This window comes from Cebus imitator, unplaced genomic scaffold (genome assembly GCF_001604975.1).
Source record: "Cebus imitator isolate Cc_AM_T3 unplaced genomic scaffold, Cebus_imitator-1.0 Scaffold128, whole genome shotgun sequence".
Lineage (NCBI taxonomy): Eukaryota > Metazoa > Chordata > Mammalia > Primates > Cebidae > Cebus > Cebus imitator.
In genome coordinates, this window is record NW_016107443.1 from 3909147 (window position 1) to 3925540 (window position 16394).

The window sequence follows — 16394 nt, forward strand, 5'->3', positions numbered from 1 at the left end:
GGGTATGCAAGTGTATATAGTGTAGTATAATGGATATTGGAGACTGAGAAGGTGAAAGATTGGGAGGGAAGTGAGGGATAAAAAAAACTACTTATTGGGTGCAATGTACACTATTTGGATGACAAGCACACTAAAAGCACAGGCTTTACCACTATGCAATTCATCCACATAACCAAAAATGACTCATACTCCTAAATTATTGAAATTAAAAAACTACAATGTTCAAAAAATCCCCCAAATCACTAGCATGTCTATATAGAAATAACCATCTAGCTGAGAATTAAATAAAGAAGCCAATCCCATTTACAATAGCTACCCCCCAAAATACCTAGGGATAATATATTTAATCAAGGAGGGGAAGATCTCTACAAGGACAACTACAAAGCACTGATAAGAGAAATTGTGGATGACATCAGCAAATGGAAAAGAGCATCTGATGCGTTCGGATCAGAAGTATTAACGTCATTTAAATGATCATACTGCAATCTACAAAGCAGTCTGCAGACTCAATGCAATTCCTATCAAAATACCAATGTTATCTTTCACATAATTAGAATTAGAAAAAATAATCCTGAAATTCATATGAAGCACAAAAAGCTCAAATAGCCAAAGTAATTCTAAGCTGAAAGAACAAAGCTGGAGACATCAGAATACCTGACTCCAATGTATACTACAATCCTAATTAGTAACCAAAACACCATGATGCTTTTAGAAAAATAGATACATAGATCAATGGAACAAAATAGAGAACCCCAAAATAAAAGCGCATATTTACAGGCAGCTGATCTTTGGCAAACTCAACAAGAGCATACACTGAAGAAAGGACATGGTGCTGGGAAAATTGGGTTGCCATATGCAAAAGAATGAAAGTAGACTCCTGTCTCTCACCATATGCAAAAATCAACTCAAGATGGGCTAAATACTTAAATATAAACTTAAAACTATAAAAATACTAAAAGAAAACCTAGGAAAAACTTTTCTAAACATTGGTCTAGGCAAAGAATTAATAACTAAGATCTCAAGAGCACAGGCAACAAAAACAAAAAATAGACAAATGGGACTTAATTAAACTAAAAGGCATCTGTAAAGGAAAAAAATCAACAGAGTGAACAGACAACCTGCAGAATTGGAGAAAATAGCACTAGATATCTGACAGGGGACTAATATGCAGAATTTACAAGGAACTCAAACAACTCAGCAACAACAAAAATAAAACAAATAACCCCATTAAAATGGGCAAATAATATGAATATTTTTCAAAAGAAAATATACAAATAAATGGCCAAGAAGAATATAAAAAATGATCACTATCAAAGAAATGCAAATTGAAACCATAATGAGATATCATCTTACACCAGTCAGTATGACTGTTAGTATTATTAATTTGTGACATTCAGTCAACAGATTGATAGAATTCACAGAGAGAGAACCTCTTGAATTTTTTCTACTTATCTGGCAACTTTTCAATCTCTTTTACAAGTGCTTCCTTCTTTTCCCTCTCCTTTAGGTTTTCCAGTTCCCAGGAATTCACACTTAATCATCTTCTCCTTTCACTAGGAATAATCTTCGGGGATGGTCTTACCTTCACCCATGACTTCCATCAATACTGTTGGTTCCCTTGTCTGTTTCACAAGCCCAGATATTTCTCCTGTGTTTCAGACCCATAGATCAATCCAACAGCCTCTAGACATCTCACTGAGACTCATCTAAAACTGTGTCACCATGTCCCAGACAAACTTGTTATAACTTTGGCCTCAGACCTTCCTTTGTTCCCTGACCTGATTATAGGGGGAAAATCCTCTAAACTCTTTCCACTTCCAGTCTTGCCAACTTTCAAGCATTTAATTCACCTTTTTGAGGGAAAGGTTATTTCTTTTTTTAAAATTCTTCAGTGAATCCCTATCACCTGCAAAATAGGTATTCTAATCCTGCCTAGGTATCCAGTCTTCTCTTGTTTCTTACTTACTTCAACCCATTAATGAACTACTTGCAGTTACTTGAACACAGGCTTTGTTGACTCTTAAGATTACAGGAAACAGATACTTATTCTAATCATCTAAGGTAGTCAGAAGTTGTAAAAACTGTATAAAATAATTTAGAAAAAAAAAAGAATCTCACACAAAACCAGAAGTAGCTGCCATTCAGTACCTAAGCCATCAAACTCTTTGGTAAGATTCTATGGGCTTTGCAGGAGTATTCTACCACTATCCTTTCACTCCCTGATTCCCTTTCTATACCTTGTATTTATCTGTCCACTATCAATTGTCAGATACTTTCCAAGATACCTGCCCATTATTTCTGCTCAGATGCCAAAGGTAGAGCCTATGATTGACATAGTTAATATTCACTGCTCTTTTAGGCATAGTTTTTGGCCACAAATCTCATATATTACAGCCAGTCCATCAGAACTGATGGCCCCTGTGCCAAATGCCAATTTTCAGTCCATTAAGTGGCTACTCTTTGCCAAGATGCCTTCTCTCAGCATGGAGGTTTAAATAGAGTGACTACCCACAAAAAGAGATAATGGGATGGTCAGGAACCATAACTAGCATGTATATTAGGTAAGCTATTCACAGATTGTAAACAGAGGTAGGAAAAATATCATTTTTATTTCTTTATAACTAAACTGAATTGCTATATGGAACCCCTATCCTACAAATAGCAAAAGTTAGGTTTCCTTTATTTAAGGCAAGTCACTCAGTTCAGAATTTTCACAGTCAAATGAGAGTTCTTCCTTTCCTTATTTTCCACACATCTTAAATTGGGTTACCCTAAAAGCAGCACCTAAGATGAGGAGTTGGGTTTTGGTAATTTATTTGCAATATAATCTTTGGAAACAGGATTGAGAGAAAAAAAAAACAGACACGGAAGAAGAAAAAGACAGTAAAGAGTTTGTTACTACTGAGTGGTAGCCAAGTGGGGCTCTACCCAACTAGGGCCTCTTGAGAACTGGACAGAGTGCAATTCATAATTATCTCTGAAAAACAGAATGTTGGAGCAGTTGTCCTTGAACTTCTACTTCTTATCAGTTGAGAATTTCTCCTGGAGGCATTAACTGCCCCTTATTTCTGGACTATCCTGTAGGCAAGCTGAGCAAGGTCTCATAACTTCAGAAAAGTCCTAAGATAGTAAAGTATAAAATTTGAGCACTTGCTTGGGATAATTTGTTGATAGGATGCACAAGAACTGTCCACCATAGCTGCAGCTAATATTTGAGAGTGGTTAAAAGGATGTGGTATGGACACCAGAATTTTCTACTACACTCCAGGAGAATATACTATATGGACAGGAAAGTAGCATCTGGTATTCAGGTGTCATAATCTATCTACATTGGCATCTATTGAGATATTTAAGCCTCCACTTATCTACCATTTTTATCTCTGAGCTCTGTTAGTCAATCCTAATTTATCCACATTTCCCTCTGGCCCCCAATTATAAAGTACATGCAGGGCAATCTGTGCCCTCCTTCCCATGATCACAGGACCCCACAAGTCATCTACTTTCTCTCATCTCAGCTCCTTCTGCACTCCTTTCACAGGGAGGCTCTAACTGGAAGCTAGAGGACCCATCCTTAAAAGTGAGGGCTTGTGGACCCATTCCAAGAGACACACTTCAAATTCTAACACCAATATTTGCACCTCCTCACCCTCCTCTCCTTCATGCTAGCCTGTGAGAACGCTACCTAATTTAAGAAGGTGGGAAAACCTGACCTGATTGATATCATGTGTTTCTACGTCTTTTATTTATGCCATAAAATTTGTGTCCTGAATTCTTTAGGTATCTGACTCTTGACACTATTCTTACAACTCAATTTTTTTTCTCTAGAGTTTTCCAAGAGTTTGGGCTGTTTGGAGCCTGAAAAGCTGAGCCTTGAGTCCTTTATTTACTTCTTTGTATTTCTTTTGAAACAACTGTCCCCTGAGAGCAATAAGTATAGAATATTCTCTCATTTTGGGTTTCCAGAAACAGACCATGAGACAAGGGTTTGTATGAAAGTGATTTATTAGGACATGTTTCCCACCAAAACAAATAGAGAAGTAAGGAAGTAGAATATGGAAGGAAAGTCAAAGAAAGATGTAATATCAAACTAAGTCCTGCAGAAGATAACTTTGGCTCTCTCCCAGGATATAACCCTGTACACAATGGAGGTCACTCTGTAGAGATTTTTCCCTGAACAGTCAAGGGAGTTTGAATACTTATCCTCTCATTTCATCAGTAATTGGTTAACAGCTGCCCAAGGGGAGGGTGGAGAAGAAAAGAAGGGGAGTGGGAATTGTGGCACAAATTCCACGGCACATCTGCAAATTCCATTCTAATAGCATCTGTTAGAAATACCCTGCTACGATTGGAATGCATCTCTCAAAATTCACACATTTAAAAACTTAACCCCTAGTGTAACAGTTTTAGGAGGTGGGGCCTAATGAGAGGTGACTGAAGCATGAGGGTTCTGCTGTCACTAATGGGTTAATGTAGTTATTACAGCAATAAGTCAGTTATTGTTAAAGTGCGTTATTATAAAAATGAGCCCAGTCCCTTGTGCTTTATCTTTCACGTGTACTCACTTGTCCTTCTACCTTTGCAATGAAATAATGAAGCCCAAAGTCCCTCCCCAGATGCTAATGCCTGTTCTTGTACTTCCCAGCATCCAGAACTGTAAGAAATAAACTTATTTTTAACAAACTATCCAGTTTGTGGTATCCTGTTATAGCAACACAAAATGGACTAAGATAATTGGTACTAAGGAGTAAGTGTATTGTTATGATAAATACCTGAAAATGTAGAAGAGGCTTTGAAATTGGGTAATAGATAGATGCTGGAAGAATTTGGAGGAGCAGGCTACAAAAAGCCTGTATGTCATAAAAGAAACATTAAGGGCAATTCTGATGTGGGCTCAGAAGAAGATTCCAGGAAGAGGCTAAATCTAAATCCTCTTACAGATTATTTAAGTGATTGTGACCAGAATGCTGGTAGAAATATGGACAGTAAAGGCCATTCTGATGAGATCTTAGAGGGTATTGGAAACTGGATGAAAAGCCATCTTTGTTATACAGTTACAAAGAATTTGGCTGCATTGTGTCCATGCCCTTGGGATTTATGGAAGCCAGAATGTGAGAGCAATGAAATTGAATATTGAGCTTAAGACATATCTAACTAGCAAAGCATTAAAGCTGCTGCATGTCTGCTTTTGGCTGCTTTTATATTTACATGCAAGAGGAAGTGTATAATTTTAGACATATTTTATAATTAAATTATTATTTAAAGACATAATTTATAATTTATGAAGAACAAATGAGCTAGAAAACAAGGAACAAAAATGGTACTAGAATGTCCTTACCTAGCAATAATTACCTTGTATGTAAATAGATTAAATTCTCCAATTAAAAGACATAAAGTGACTGAATGGATTTAAAAAAAAAAGAGACTCAACTATGTGTCACCTACAAGAGACTCACTTCACACCTAAGAGTATACATAGGGTGAAAATAAAGTGAGAGAGGAAGGTATTCCATTCAAATGAAAACCAAAAGATTTGGGGTAGCTATACTTATATCATACAAATAGACTTTAAGTCAAAAACTATAAAGAGACAATAAGTCATTATATAATGATAAAGAAGACAATTCAGCAAGAGGATATAATGATTTTAAATATACACACACTCAACATTGAAGTACCAAAATATATAAAGCAAATATTAATAGATCTACATAGAGAGATAAATCATAATATAGTAATAGTAAGAAACTTCAAAACCCACTTCCAGCAATGGACAGATCATTCAGAGAGAAAATCAACACAAAAATATTGAATTTAAATTGCTCTCTATACCAAAGGGACCTAACAGTCATTTACAAAACATTTCCTCCAAAACTCTAAAATACACATTTTTCTCCAATATGGTTTGGTTCTGTGTACCCACCCAAATCTCATGTTGAATTGTAATTCCCAATGTTTGGAGAGGATCTGGTGGGAGGGGGTTGGATCATGGGCGTAGACTTTCCTCATGCTGTTCTCATGATAATGAGTTAGTTCTCATGAAATCTGATGGTTTAAAGAGTGTGTAGCACTTCCCCCCTCATTCTCTCTTTCTCCTGCTACCACTAGAAGAAGGCGCTTTCTTCCCCTTCATCTTCCTCAATGATTTTAAGCTTCCTGAGGCCTCTCAATCATGCTTCCTGTTAAGCCTGCAGAACTGTGAGTCAATTAAACCTCTTTTCTTCATAAATTACCTAGTCTCAGGTAGTTCTTTATAGGGTTGTCAGGATGGATTTAATACAGAAAATTGGTACCAGTAGGTGGGGCATTGTTAAAAAGGCAGCTGAAAATGTGAAAGCAACTTTGGACGTGGGTAATGGGCAGATGTTGGAACAGTTTGGAGGGCTCAGAAGAAGACAGGAAGATGTGAGAATGTTTGTGACTTCATAGAGACTTGTCAAATGGTTATGACAAAAATGCTGATAGTGATATGAGCAATGAAGTCCAGGCTGAGGTGGTCTCAGATGGAGATGAGGAACTTATTGGGGACAAGAACAAAGGTCACTCTTGCTATGCTTTAGCAAAGAAACTGGGAACATTGTACCCCTGCTCTAGGGATCTGTGGAACTTTGAACTTAAGAGATGATTTAGGGTCTCTGGCAGAAGAAATTTCTAAGCAGCAAAGCACTGAAGATGTGGCCTGGCTACTCCTAAAAGCCTATGCTCATTTGCAAAAAGAAAGAGATGGCCTGAAATTGGAACTTACATTTAAAAGGGAAGCAGAGCATTAAAGTTGGAAAATTTGCAACCTGACCAAGTGGTGGAAAACAAAAACCCATTTTTCTGGAGAGACATTCAAGCTGGCTCTGGAAATTTGCATAAAAGGAACCAAATGTTCATAGCCAAATAATGGGGAAAATGTCTCCAAGGCATTTCAGAGAACTTCACCACAGTTCCTCCCATCACAGGCTCAGAGACCTAGGAGGGAAAAATGGTTTTCTGGGCCAGTCCCAGGGTCCAGTTGCTCTGTGCAACCTCAGAACATGGTACCCCAGGTCTCAGCTGCTCCAACTCCAGCCATAGCTAAAAGGAGCCAAGGTACTACTCATCCCATGGCTTCAGAGGATGCAAACCCCAAGCCTTGGCAACTTCCATCTGATGTTGGGCCTTTGGGTACACAGAAAGCAAGAGTTGAGGTTTCAGATCCTCCACCTAGATTTCAAAGGATGTATGTAAATACCTGAATGTCCGGGCAGAAGTCTGATGCACAGGCAGGGCCCTCAGAGAGAACCTCCACTAGGGCAGTTCAGAAGGAAAAAGTGGAGTTGAAGCCCCAACACAGAGTCCCCACTAGGGCACTGCCTAGTGGATCTGTGAGAAGAGGACCACTGTCTTCCAGACCCCAGAATGGTAGATATAATGACACTTTGCACAGTGCTCCTGGAAATGCCACAGATACTAAATGCCAGCCTGGGAAAGCAGCCAAAGTGATTGTACCCTTCAGAGCCACAGAAGCAGAGCTGCTCAAACACTTGGGAGACCACTCCTTGCATCAGCAAGCCCTGGATGTGAGACATAGAGTCAAAGGAGATTATTTTGGAGCTTTAAGATTTAATGACTGCCCTTCTGGGTTTCAGACTTGCATGTGGCCTTTACCCCCTTTGTTTTGTCCAATTTCTCTCATTTGGAATGGGAGCATTTACCCAATGCCTGTACCCCCATTATATCTTGGAAGTAACTAACTTGTTTTTTATTTCACAGGTTCATAGGCAGAAGGGACTTGCCTTGTCTCAGATGATACTTTGGACTTGGACTTTTGGGTTAAAGATGGAGTGAGTTAAGACTTTGGGAGACTATTGAGGGGACAAAATTGTGTTTTGTAATGTGAGAAGGACATGAGATTTGGGAGGGGCCAGGGGCAGAATGAAATGGTTTGGCCCCCTGTCCCCATTCAAATCTCATGCTGTAAATCCCACTCTGGGGGGAGGAACCTGGTGGGAGTTGATTGAATCATGGGTATGCTTTTCCCCATGCTGCTCTTGTGACAGCGAGTGAGTTCTGACTAGTTCTGATGGTTTATAAGGTGTGTGGAACTTCCCTCCTCACTCTCTCTCTCTCCTGCAATAGAGCAATAGAAGAAGGTGCTTGCTTCCCCTTCATCTTCCACCATGACTGTAAATTTCCTGAGTTCTCCCTGTCATGATTCCTGTTAAGCCTGTGGAACTGTGAGTCATTAAGCCTCTTTTCCTCAAAATGAATGAAAGATGTAAATGTAAGAGTTGAAACAATAAAACTACCAAAAGAAAGCATAAAGGACACACTTTATGATAGTGGTCTGGGCAAGTATTTTTTGGAAAAGGCCTCAAAGCCACAGACAATAAAAGCATAAATAGACAAATAGGATTACATCAAATTAAAAAGCTTCTGCTTGGCAAAGTAAACAATCAATAGAATAAAGAGACCAACTATAGAATGGGAGAAAATATTTGTAAACTGTGCATCTGACAACGGGTCCTGTATATGCACAATATATAAGGAGCTCAAATAACCCAAAACAAAAAAAGAAAACAAATAATTTGATTTAAAAATGGGCAAAATATCTGAACAGGCATTTCTCAAAAGAAGTACATATGGCAAAAATATAGATAAATTGCTCAGCATCACTAATCATCATGGAAATGCAGATCAAAGCCACAAAGTGAGATATTACTTCACCCCAATTAGAATGGCTATTTTCAAAGACAAAAACCACAAATTCTGGAAGCGATATAGACAAAGGGAAACACTTATACATTTTTGATGGGTTTATAAATTAATACAGCTGTTATGGAAAACAGAATGGAGGTTCCTGAAAAAAATTAAAACTAGAACTAACATATGATCCAGCAATTCTACTATTTAGTATATATCGAATGGAAATAAAATCAATGTCAGTATATTTGAACTCCTATGGTTGCTGCAGCACTATTCATAATACCCAAGGTATGCAACCAACCTAAGTGTCCAACAATGAATAATTGGAAAGAAAATGTATTATATATGTGCAATGAAATATTCTTCTGCAAAAAAAGATGAAATCTTGTCATTTGCAAAAACATGGATGAACTGGAGGACATAATGTTATGTGAAATAAGCCAGACACAGAAACATAAATACCACATGATATCACTCATATGTAGAATCGAAAGAAGCTTATCTCATAGAAGCAGAGAGTAGAATAGTGGTTACCATAGACTGGGGAATGTGTGTCAGGGGGAAGTGATGGGCGAGATAGGAAGATATTGGTCAACAGGTACAAAGTTACAGTTAGGAGGAGTAAGTTCTGATGTAGTGTTGCATAGTACAGTGACTATGGTTAACAATATTTTATTGTGTATTTCAAAATAGCTACAAAGGAGAATCTTAAATTCTGCTCACCACAAAGAAATGAAAATGTACAAAGTGATGAACATGATAGATACCCAGAACTGGTATTATGCAATGTATACGTATATCAAAAGGACATCAATAAGATAATTTGAGAAACCTGAATGAGTATGGAATATAAGATAATACTATTGTATCTATAATAAACACTCCAAATTGGATAATCATATTGTGTTTATGTAAAAAAATATCTATTCTTGGGAGACACGTGCTCCAATATTTAGGTGTGAGGACACATAATGTCTATAGTGTCTTTGCAAATGACTCATGAAAAATAATAATTATGAATATAGATTAATTTAGTCTTATAAGTTTTCTGTATATTTGAAATTTTTAACACAAACAATTTAAAATAATAAGAATAAATAGTTCTTGCTTCGGCAGCACATATACTAAAATTGGAAGGATACACAGAAGATTACCATGGCCCCTGCACAAGGATGACACTCAAATTCATAAAGCATTCCATATTTTTAAACACCTCTATGCAAATAAACTAGAAAATCTAGAAGAGATGGATAAATTCATGCACACATACACCCTCCCAAGACTAAACCAGGAAAAAGTTTAATTCATGAATAGACCAAAAACAAGTTCTGAAATTAAGGCAGTACTTAATAGCCTACCCACCAAGAAAAAGCCCATGAACAGATGGATTTACAGCCAAATTATATCAGAGGTAAAAAGAGGAGCTGGTACCATTCTTTCTAAAACTATTCCAAACAATTGAAAAAGCGGGAATCCTCCCTAACTCATTTTATGAGGCCAGCGTCATCCTGATATCAAAATCTGGCAGAGATACAACAATAAAATAAAATTTGGGGCCAATATCCCTGATGAACATTGACGTAAAAATCCTCAATAAAATACTAGCAAACTGAATTCAGCAGCAAATCAAAAAGCTTACCCACCACAATCAAGTTGGCTTCATCCTTGAATTCAAGGCTGGCTCAACAAATGCAAATAAATAAATGTAATCCAACACATAAACAGAACCAATGACAAAAACCACATGATTATCCCAATAGGTACAGAAGAGGCCTTTGATAAAATTTAACATCACTTCATGTTAAAGACTCTCAATAAACTAGGTATTAATGGAACATATCTCAAAATAATAAAGGCTTTTTATGACAAACCCTTAGCCAATATCATAATGAATGGGCAAAGCTGGAAGCATTCCCCTTGAAAACCAGCACAAGACAAGGATGCCTTCTCTCAACACTCCTATTCAACACAGTATTGGAAGTTCTGGCCAGAGCAATCAGGCAAGGAAAAGAAATAAAGTGTATTCAAATAGGAAGACAGGAAGTCAAATCACCTTTGTTTGCAGATGACATAATCCTACATCTAGAAGACTTCATCAGCTCAGCCCCAAAACTCCTTAACCTGATGAGCAAATTCAGTGAAGTCTCAGGATACAAAATCAAAGTGAAAAAATCACTAGCATTCCTACACATCAACAACAGGCAAGCAGAGATGCAAATCATGAATATACTCACATTCACAAATGATACAAAGAGAATAAAATGCTGTACCTAGGAATACGAATTACAAGGGATGTGAAGACCTCCTCAAGGGGAATTACAAACCACTGCTCAAGGAAATAAGGGAGGACAAAAACGAATGGAAAAACATTCCATCCCCATAAATAAAAAGAATCAGTGTCATGAAAATGGCCAGGCTGCCCAAAGTAATTTATAGATTCAATGCTATTCCCATCAAACTACCATTGACATTCTTCAGAGAATTAGAAAAAACTACTTTAAATTTTGTATGAAACCAAAAAAGAGCCCATATAGCCAAGACAATCCTAAGCAAAAAGAACAAAACTGGAGGCATCATGTTATCTGACTTCAAATTACACTACAAGGCTACAGTAACCAAAACAGCTTGGTACTGGTAGCAAAACAGACATATAGACCAATGGAACAGAACAGAGACCTCATAAATAACACCATACATTTACAACCATGTTATCTTTGACAAACCTGACAAAAACAAGTAATAGAGAAAGGATTCTTTACTCAATAAATGGTGCTAGGAAAACTGGCTAGTCATATGCAGAAAACAAACAGGACCCCTTCCTTACATCTTATACAAAAATTACCTCAAGATGGATTAAAGACTTAAATGTAAAACCCAAAACCATAAAAACCCTAGAAGAAAACCTAGGCAATACCATTCAGAATTTAGGCATGGGCAAAGACTGCACAACAAAAACACCAAAAGCAATTGCAGCAAAAGCCAAAATTTACAAATGGGATCTAATTAAACTAAAGAGATTCTGCACAACAAAAGAAACCATAATCAGAGTGAATAGTCAACTTACAGAATGAGATAAAAATTTTGCAATCTATCCATCTGACAAAGGTCTAATATCCAGAATCTACAATAAACGTAAACAAATGTACAAGAAAAAAAATCAACCCCATCAAAAAGTAGGCAAAAGATATGAACAGACACTTCTTAAAAGAAGACATTTATGTGGCCAACAAACATATGAAAAAAAGCTCAACATCAGTGATCATTAGAGAAATGCAAATCAAAACCAAAATGAGATATCAGCTTACACCAGTCAGAATGGTGATTACTAAAATATCAAGAAACAATAGATGCTGGTGAGGCTGTGAAGAAATAGGAACACTTTTACACTATTGGTGAGAATGTAAATTAGTTCAACCATTGTGTAAGACAATGTGGTGATTACTCAAGGATCTAGAACCAGAAATACCATTTGACTCAGCAATCCCATTACTGGGTATATAACCAAAGGAATATAAATCATTCTACTATAAAGACACGTGCACATGTGTGTTTACTGCAGAACTATTTACAAGAGTGAAGAAATGGAACTAACCCAAATGCCCATCAATGATAGACTGGATAAAGAAAATGTGGTACATATATGCCATAGAATACTATGCAGCAATAAAAAGGAATGAGATCATGTTCTTTCCCAGGACATGGATGAAGCTGGAAGCCATCATTCTCAGCAAACTAACACAGGAACAGAAAACCAAACATTGTATGCTCTCACTCATAAATGGGAGTTGCACAATGAGAACACATGGACACAGAGAGAGGAACAACACACAATAGGGCTTGTCAGGGGTGGGGGCAAGGAGACGAAGAGCATTAGGACAAATAACTAATGCATGTGAGGCTTAAAACCTAGATGACGGGTTGATAGGTGTAACAAACCACCATGGCACACATATGCTGATGTAACAAACCTACATTTTCTACACTTGTATCCCAGAACTTAAATTAAAACTTTAAAAAAGAATAAATAAAAGGACTATCTAGAGAAATCTAGAGAAACGCTTGCACAAGTGCATCAGGAGACATATATAAGAATGTACATGTTTACAGCAGCAAATGTGCTTTCATATACTAAAAAAGTTACAATAAACTAAATGTTCTTGAGTAGTAAAATACATTATATCGTACATATAAAATGGAATACTACAGAGCAGTGAAAATGAATCAGCTAGAGTTACATATCACAACATGAATAAATCTCCAAAATATAATAATGAGAGAATGAAGCAAGTTGTAAAAAGCATTTTATAGTATGATTTCATTTATTTAAAGTTCAGAAATAAGCAAAACTAGACAAAATTATCAATCAACACTCTAAAAAATTGAGGGTAAAGGAATCATCAATGTAATACAATAATCTATCATCTGAAAAAAATTGGTAACTTCATTTGAATTGAATATTTTGTCCTTTACCATCCATGTTCTATTATAGGACTGTGCTCAGAAAGCTTTAGATATTATGGTGTCATCATCACTGGTGTTAGCTCAGCCAAGATTTTTATTGTTATTATTATTAATAGTTTTATATTTATAGTCATTCTAATGGGTGTCATAATTTATGACTCTGGTAACAACTAGAAGAGCTACAAACTATTGTGTTGATATCTTTGCCTTCTATTCTGAATAAATAATCAATCTCAGTAGTAGAAATAGCACATACAGTTTTTTATTAGCAATTGGTTCCTATGATCTTTAATTATGCATTCATCTTCTCCATTTAGTATTACTGCCTTTTCTTCTAGCATTATCAGTTTACAGGGTCAAATATCTGCCATTCACTGTCAAAACAGCATCTACCCACAAGAAAGGATAGAAGTAGCAGCCCTCCCACAGCCACAGCTAATCAAGGTTTAATGATGACCAAGGCATACAGCCATTAATAAGCACGTGGAGTCAGGCTTTGAGCTTGGGGATAAAGATAAACTGAGTCTTGAAGTTAAGAAACCCAAAATCATATCACATGTACAACACTTTAAAGAATACGGCTATTAAGCTCTTCCTCTGTGGTGGGAATAAGGAAGACACATTTGATAACTAACTTAAAATATCTAAAGAGTTGTCACATGGAAGCTGGATTTGACTTGTTCTTATGATCCCAAGGGATAGAACTTGAATCAATGGGTCAAAGCTTCAGAAAGATAAATTTGATCAATTTAAGGAAGAGACACCCAGAAATACAATAACCAGTCACACAGAAAAGTGAACTGCATATTTCAAGAAGCATTCTAAAAGATTTTAGGCAAAAAGTAGGATGAGGTCAGAGAATAAAATGATTGAATAATTAGGGTTCTGAGAGTCTGGGTTCTAGGCATGGAAGAGGATGCTGAGCTAGTAGTCAAGAGGCCTGGGTTATTGCCCTTGTTCATCCACTAACTAGATAGATGACCACCATTTTGAGACTTTTCTAATACAAGTATTAGGATAAATTGATAGATAGTGTTGTCACTGCCTTGATAGAAATAACAGCTCCATATCAGGTTAATTTCACACTGATGTCAACCTTACGACAGCAAATCTGTTTCACTGGAGACAACCTGATTTACTAACACTAGGAATATGATGTAGACCAACAAGGTTTGGAGCATTTATTCTCTAGGGAAACGTCAGTGGAAGTATAATGTGCACATCACCACCATGGAGTTAAAAAAAAAAGGTTTATTGTGAACAGTGCCACAATAAACATACGTGTGCATGCGTCTTTATAATAGAATGATTTATAATCCTTTGGGTATGTACCCAGTAATGGGATTGCTAGGTCAAATGGTATAATGATAGACTGAATAAAGAAAATGTGGCAAATATACACCATGGAATACTAAGCAGCCACAAAAAAGGGATGATTTCATGTCCTTTGCAGGGAAATGGATGAAACTGGAAACCATCATTCTAAGCAAACCAACACAAAAACAGAAAACAAAACATCGCATGTTCTCACTCATAAGTGGGTGCTGAACAATGAGAACACATGGACACAGGGAGGGGAACATCACACACTGGGGCCAGGGGGTGGGGGGCTAGGGGAGGAATAGCAGAGGGTGGGGGATTGGGGAGGCATTAGGAGAAATACCTAATGTAGATAACAGGGCAATGGATGCAGCAAATCACTGCCATGGCACGTGTATACCTCTGTAACAAACCTGCACGATCTATGCATGTACCCCAGAACTTAAAGTATAATAAATAAAAAAACAGGTTTAATCAGAGGGAAAGATTCCAGAGAAACTAGGCTTGATGGTCAAGAAAACCAATTTGCCTTTGAGAGAAATTATTCCTCCAAGAGTAGCTTTACCCTTGGCTTCTATGAAATATTTGTGTATCACCTGGAAATAAGCACCACAACATTTTCTTTTTTATTAGTTTATTATGTTACTGAATAATATATAATGAACAAAATCAGTTGGTCAAATATTGTTCACATTCTGAGTCTATGTAAAGGTATGCAGGAATAGCTTATAGAGTCCTTGAAATCCCCTGAACCAAGAAAGTCAGCTGTGTTTATTTTATTATTATACATTTTACAGAGGAGATAAATCTCTTTTTCTATATTCCAGGGCAATGGAAAGATGCCTCATTTCATTTCATACTGTTTCTATCCCTGTTAGGAATATAGTCACTGTTATCTACTTTTCAACTGTACAGCAATTTTTAGCAATTTCTGATGGGGAAATGTATCAGTCAAGGTCCCTGCAGGAAACAGGTGATTCCACTCAGGTGATTCAATTAGGAGATTTTTTAAATAAAGGACTACTTAGAGATGTGTGGCTAGGGTTAAGGCTAAACAAAGAAGGATAAGGCCATTATGACCCAAAGATGAGTCATAGCTGGAAGCCATTACCAATCCTACGTTTGAAAGGGAAGATGGAGGAAATAGTGTTTTAGGAACCTGTGAGAGTTGGAACTATGGAGGAAAGGATACTCAGCAAAAGCTGTAGCAATGGAGAGACTCAACCACAGCCAAAACCAGAACCAACTCAGCCAGGGTGAAACAGAGAAAAGCTATCTCTACCTTTCTCTTTTTATGTCCTACAGTCTCATGCTGGTGACTCCCTTTAGCTGAGTCAACAATGTAAACTCAGAAATTTAGTTTGGAATAGTTTGTCCAATGACTATCTCCTAACTTCCATTTCAGATTCTTTTTCATAATATAATACTTTCAAAGGGATATAGTCTAGCAAAGTTTGTGAATGACTATCAAACCTATAAATAATGGAATCCACATGTCACTTGGAGAGAAAAAAGATGCATAGGGCTACATTTATTGTAATTTAATCATCATTCAAAAATTAATTGAGCCACTACTGTATAGTGCTGAAGGCAGAAATGGTATCAAAATTCATGGATCTTCTACAATATAAAAATGCCTAGAGACATGCTCAGTTAAAAAGAAAGAAGATATAGACACTACATGTAGATATGGAAGTTTGCCCATATAGACATCTGTCTGTAGTATGCATTTATGGGTGTATATGTGTATGTGCGCCTACAGTGAGTATGTGCATATCCGTGCTGATATTCTCCATATCCCCTCTCCATGACCTTCCCCAAATCCACTCTCCACTCTTCTCCAACTGCTTTGTGCCCTAAATGACCGAACTATATGAATTACATCAATGGGTTTTCTCATCCTTTGGCTTCCTGTTGGGTTTAGGCAATGAGTGGAAAGCCAG

At 37.0% G+C, this 16394-nt stretch overlaps 1 non-coding gene across 1 annotated transcript; it reads left to right on the forward strand.

Moving 5' to 3' along the window:
- The first annotated feature begins 9770 nt into the window (after positions 1–9770).
- Positions 9771–9877, forward strand: LOC119473019. Its single transcript, XR_005202188.1, has one exon. It is a non-coding gene; the product is annotated as a U6 spliceosomal RNA (small nuclear RNA).
- Positions 9878–16394: the final 6517 nt, after the last annotated feature.